Below are 6,486 nucleotides of genomic sequence, written 5' to 3' on the forward strand. Positions count from 1 at the left end.
TTATATCGCGTTTTCTAACAAAAGTTAGTGTTCTTGGTAAATAAATTTTGATGTCCTCTTGTGTTGTTACCATTGGCCAAAAAGCTTGTAAGGTGTTCTCTATGTAAGTTGAATCATTGGTGTATGTATAGATAAAACTTCTCTGTCCATCATTTTCTCCTCTACTGTTAGTTTTGGGAAGTGGAAGTCCCTTACTAAGAAGGGGTGGGAACTTTGAATCCCTTTTCTCTAATACTTCTTCTGTGACTGTTTTAATTAACTGATTGGGATAGCCTCTTTCCAACAACATGTTAGTTAAAGATACAACTTCATCCATAAAGGCATCTAAGGTGCTACAAATTCTAGATGCTCGAATCAATTGACCTCTAATAATTCCCTTTTTAGTGTAAAAAGGGTGTGAACTATCAAAATGTAAAAATGTGTTGGAATAAGAAGGCTTCCTGTAAATAGTTGATTCAAAATGTTCTCCTTTACTATCCTTAGTAAGTAAGATGTCTAAGTAATGTGATGAGTTACTACTAAGTTCGTAAGTGAATGACAAAAAATCGGTAGTTGTGTTAATGTATCCAAAAAACTCCAAAAAAGTCTCCTTAGAACCCTGCCACAGAATACATATGTCGTCCAAATAGCGCTTGTAAAATAAAATCTGTTTGTTCCATTTAGAAGAATATATATAAGTTTGCTCCCATTTGTATAAAACAATGTTTGCATAAGATGATGCACATGGGGAGCCCATGGCTACCCCCTTGCTTTGCCTGAAGAATTCTCCATTAAAAAATATGTAGTTGTTGTTGAGAATGATTTCCATAAATTCAATAAGTATGTTAATCTGGTTATTACTTAAGTCGCTTAAACTTACTAAGATGTCAGAAAACCAGTCTATTCCTAAATCATGTGGTATGCTTGGAAACAATTCAACTACATCTATTGTTATCATCAGAACATCCTTGTTACAAATGTTGGATGGAATACTGGCTAAGAATTCCCAAGAATCTTTGCAAACATTTGGGAGCTTAGAAACTAAAGATTTAATGCTGTGTTCAACATATTTACCTAGCGGTTCTGTAATACTATTTGCTCCGGCCACAATTGGCCTAAATTTCAAAGGTATAATTCCTTTGTGGACTTTAGGTATACCAAATAATATAGGAGTTTTGGGATGTGGTACATTCAAGTAATTAAATAGTTCTTCATTTATCACTCCTTGAAGTAGATGGTCATTCAAGATGTATTTTATGTTAGCTTGTGCAACATTTAATTCATTAATAGAGGCCTGCTCGTATAGTCCTGCAGTATATCATGCATTGCATTATCATAATCAAGTATATTCATAAGCACCATCCCACCCCCTTTATCCAGTTTCATAACCCTGATTTTTTGTTCTTTTAACAAGTTCATAGTTTCTTCCAGATGTTTATTGAAATTATGTGAATCTTGTAATTGGAGATTCAATTAGAGGAACTGATACTTATATTTGCAGAGATGATAATGAACATTGAGTAGTGTTACAGTGTTAGTGTTGAGTAGTGTTATGCTTCCCAGGAGCAAAATTAGAAGTTGTGAAACAAGCCTTGGAACGCTTTAATGCAAGGACGTATGGATCTGTTTTTATTCATGTTGGTAGAAATGATGTCACCAACAAAGATTCTCTGTTAGTTGGGAACTGACAGCCCTCCTAGATAGTATAACTTGTACTGGTGTTAGGACATATTTTGCACAAATCACCTATAGAAAGGATAGTCAGGTCACAGTGAATGAAAATATTTTTTGGGTAAACACATACAAGGAAAAAATGTCCTGTTTTAAAAAATGAAAATGTGTAGAGCATCCAAGCCTTCTTTTGGACACGTGTTCAGACAGGATGGTGTGCATTTGTCTAGATCAGGGAAGAGAATTTTTACAGCAGATATTTTGCAGTATTTGACAAATACTAGCTAGGATTTTTGCCAGGTCAAAAATGTAAAAATTCACAGATAGCAACATTTGATGCATCTCTGATGGTTGTTATTGCTAGGAGCATTAATAATAAAGTTTTTTATGAGAAAATTTGCTACGTTCCCACAAGCTTGATGTTGTTATAGTTTGTGAAACATGGCTAAAGAACAATGACTGGAAACCAGTTCTGTCAGGGTATAAATGTTTTTACTGTAACAGTCATTCTAACAAAAAATCAGGTGGAGGTGTTATGATAGGGATTAAAGATAGTTATGAGACTTGTGATTATTACATGTTCAGTGATAACACCAATACTATAGATTGTGTAACTGTGACAATAAAGACAACCCTGGAACATATAACAATTGTTGGAGTGTACAGACCACCAAAGTCAAATGCAGATGACCTAGAGGAATTCATACATTTCTTACATGAAACATGGGAGGAAAGAATACTATTATCTGGGGACTTAAATTTGCCAGAAACAGACAAGAATAATATTGATTCAACAATGTTAGTGAAGAAATTATACACAGAGTATATTCAGGAACAACAACTGCTTCAGACTGTAAAAAACCTACCAGGGAACTGAATATGTTAGATATTGTTTGTGTTCTTAATGAAATTACTGTACCTTCAAGTCAAGTTTTACCACCATTGATGTGCAGTGATCATGGGGTCATAAAGGTTAATTTGTTGCTAGATAATTCTGCCAAACTGAAATCTAAGCCAATGCACAGAAGGTTAATTGCAGATTATAGGGAAGCAAAAGTTGTGGGCGGCCATGGTGGTGCAACAGTTACCGTTGCTGCCTTACAGCAAGAGGTTCTCTGGTTCGATCCTCGGCTGAGGTACCTTCTGTGCAGAGTCTGCCTGTTTTTGCTGTGGTCGCGTGGGTTTCCTCTGGGTGCTTTGGTTTCCTCCCACATCCCAAAGACATGCTTTAGGTGGATTGGATATTGGCCCTAGGAGTGCATGTGTGTGTGTGTGTGCCTTCTGTGGAAGGTTGGGTGCCAGGCTGGCAATTCGACACCATAAAACACTACTGCCAATCATGAGCGGACAGGTGATCCACTGTGGTGACCCTGAATTAGGAAAAAGCCGAAAAGAAGAAGAAGAAGGGAAGCAAAAAAGTTGCTATACAAAACTAACTGCAAATGGAATGTGGAACGTTTTGAAAGAGAATTTTTTTGAGTGCAACAAGTCAAAAAAATGTTTAACATCAGGATCTAGGTATGCAACATCAAGGGGGTATATTGCCATAAGAACAAGCTACCTGATTAAGGTGAGAAACAAAAAATATAAGAAATGGAAGAGAGGTCAAACTACAACTTTGAAAACTGTAATAAATGAGCTGGACAAACAGATTAAGCATAGTGTTAGACAAGATCAAGAAAAAATTGAAGAAAATTTATATAAAGATATTGAGCATAACAGGAAACCTTTTTATTGATACATAAGATGTGGAAGGAGCAAAGATACACAAATTGATAAACTGTGTGCAGATTCTAAAATGTATTCTCAGACACAACAGATTATAGATATATTTACAAAGTCTTATGCAAAACAGTTTGGCTACACAAAAGGGGTGGTAAGTTGTCCTAGTGACATCCAGGTAACCCCAGATACTGCAATCAAATTAGATTATATTGAAAAAGAACTGTCCAAACTGGATACAAACAAAGCACAGGGAGGAGATGGAATAAGTAACAATGATTTGAGAACAATTAAGCAAAAACTTATACTGCCATTACATCTGTTAATCACCAAGTCATATAAATATGGGGAGATTCCTCAAGATTGGAGACATACACTTATTAAACCTGTCTTTAAGGGAAAGGGGAGTAGGACAAACCCAGAATCACATAGACCCTTAAGTCTACTTTCATGTTGGGGAAAAATAATGGAGAAGGTAATACTGTATAAGTTATTGTCAGAACTGGATAGGTTGGGACTTAAAACCATATATCAGCATGCATATGTTGAAAATAAATCTATTACCACTTGTAATATGAAGTTCTATAACAATATTTTATTATTTTTATTATTTTAAATTAGTTGAAAGGGCTTGTCCAGCTGGATATATTTCTATTTTCATTAGTGACCTGGGGAGAAAAGCTCCACATATAAACCACCAGCAAACAAAAAAGTTTATAATAAACAAGAAAGGTATTACAATATAAATTATGGGAAGACTGTGAGACACATTACATTAATACATAATACTCTTACAGATCCTTTTTATACTATGAATATCTAGGGCCATCCCAAAACATTATTAAAATACATTTAAATCCTAGGTTATTCTAGTTTACTCCAGACAGTTACTATTTCCAAGGGGTTAAACAGTAACAGTAGAAAACGGAGGAAGTATAAAGAAATGGCAGGAATATTACCTTCAGGATACATTCATAGCTAAGTAGTAAAGATAGCAATTGGTGCCTAAGTAGTAGAGATAGCTTATAGGTGCTACTAGTTCAAAGGAGTAGACAGGAAAGAGTGGAGGAAAGTAGAAAGTGAAGAGATAACAGCAGAGAAATCCAGAGGAGTAGTCTGGGTAACAACAAGGGCATAGTCAGTGAGTTTTAAGGTGTTACTTAAGACTATGTTTAAAGAGAGGAAGGGATGGAAGTGAGGTTAGGTCAGATAGCAAGAGGTTCCATTGTTTTCCCGCTGTATTGGAGAACAGTGAGTCCCCAGCTAAGTTGTTAGACTTGGTGGTACTAGCTAGAACTTTATTGGAAGAGCAGAAGGAATTAAGATTTCTATAGGGTGCTATAAGGTTGTTGAGAATTGGTGTGTTGTTGGGTTGGTAAAAAATCTTATGAACAATGGTAAGTTGGGAAAATATCAGAAGGTTTTTTTAGTTCGAGCCAGTCTAGCTGGTGAAGGTTGAGACAGTGGTGAGTTCTATAAGGGTTTCCAGTGGTAAATCTAGCAATAGTATTATAGGAGTTGGCTAGATTGGTAAGATTTTTTTTTTTTAGATTAGTGTATATGGGTGCAGCATAGAGAAGAGTTGAAATTAGATGGGAGTGGGCAATAGTCATTCTGGCTGTTGGAGTTAAGAAAGGTTTTATCCTATATAGGGAACCCACTTTTTTATTAACAGATTTAATGGTGTTACTAATGTGATTGTCAAAGGTGAGGTTATTATCAATTGTAACTCCTAATAGTTTGGTGGAAGCGTCAGAGGATATAAGAGTGCCATTATTGGATTGAATGGAGAAATCTATGGGAGAGGACTTACTGTTTGTTGTAAACAGTATTAGCTTGGTCTTTTTGGCATTCAAAAGAAGGCACTGTTTCAAGACCCACGCCTCTACTATGTTGAAAGCTGTCTGGGTTAAAGATTGAAGTTCAGATATAGAGGTGGCAGAGCATATGATCATAGAATCGTCAGCATATTGGATACAGGTGGCTTGAGGAATAGCTATTTGAAGGTCATTAATGAATAAAGAGAAAAGAAGGCCCAAGAATAGAGCACTGAGGGACTCCAAGGGAGATAGGAAGGTGAGATGATAGTTGATTCTCTCAAAGAACTGCTTGCTGTCTATTACTAAGGTAAGATTTGAACCAGAGAACTGCTTTGGCATCAAGAGAGAGAGGGATGACAGAGTGTTTATGTGTAAGAGGTGGTTAACCATATCAAAGGCTTTAGACAAGTCGATGAAGAGGGCTGATGAGAGGGTGCTATTATTACGGTTGTTATTAATGGTGTTGGTGAAGGATAGAAGAGCTGAGGTGGTATTATGAAAAGGCCTGAAGCTATGCTGACAGTTTGCTAGAATGTTATGTTGAATTAAGTAGTCCATTAGCTGACAGTGAATACATTTTTCCATAATCTTGACTAATGGAGAAAGGAGAGCTATAGGCCTGTAGTTAGAATGGTTATTAGAGTTACCTCCTTTGTGTAAGGGAATAATGTGAGAGATTTTCCAGAGATCTGGAATGGTTCCTTCAGTTATGGTACAGTTTATCAGGATGGATATAGAATAGGCAACTGCTTTAGCTGCTTGCTGTAGGTATTCATATGGTAACTCATTGGCAGAGGGGGTGCAAGGCTTAAGTTTGTGGATAAGTTTTTGGATGTAAGAGGTAGAGATGGGTTGTAGTTGGAATACAAATATAATAACAGTTATGAATGAATGAAAAATTGTGCTGTGATGTGACTTACATAGATTTAACTTCAGTATTTGACAGAGTCATGCACAAAACACTGATCAATAAATTAGTACAATTAGATATTGATGTACTGTTGATAAGATGGATCGCTGCATGGCTTACAAATAGGACATGGCAAGTATCACACGCCAACTAGACAGGTGAAATCCTTGGTTACAGTTAAGGTGTCCCACAGGGCTCTGTACTAGGCCCTTACTTGTTTAGATTGTATCTCTCAGACCTTACTTTATCATCTGAGGTGTTCTATAGTATATATGCTGACAACCTGAAGCTGGGTAAACTGATTACAAGTGTTGCAGATAAGGCATGTATGCAAAATAATTTGACTAAATTGACCATTTGGGCACAGGAGAATAATATGTTGAT

This window comes from Protopterus annectens, chromosome 5.part0 (assembly GCF_019279795.1).
Source record: "Protopterus annectens isolate FY-2018-M chromosome 5.part0, PAN1.0, whole genome shotgun sequence".
Lineage (NCBI taxonomy): Eukaryota > Metazoa > Chordata > Ceratodontiformes > Protopteridae > Protopterus > Protopterus annectens.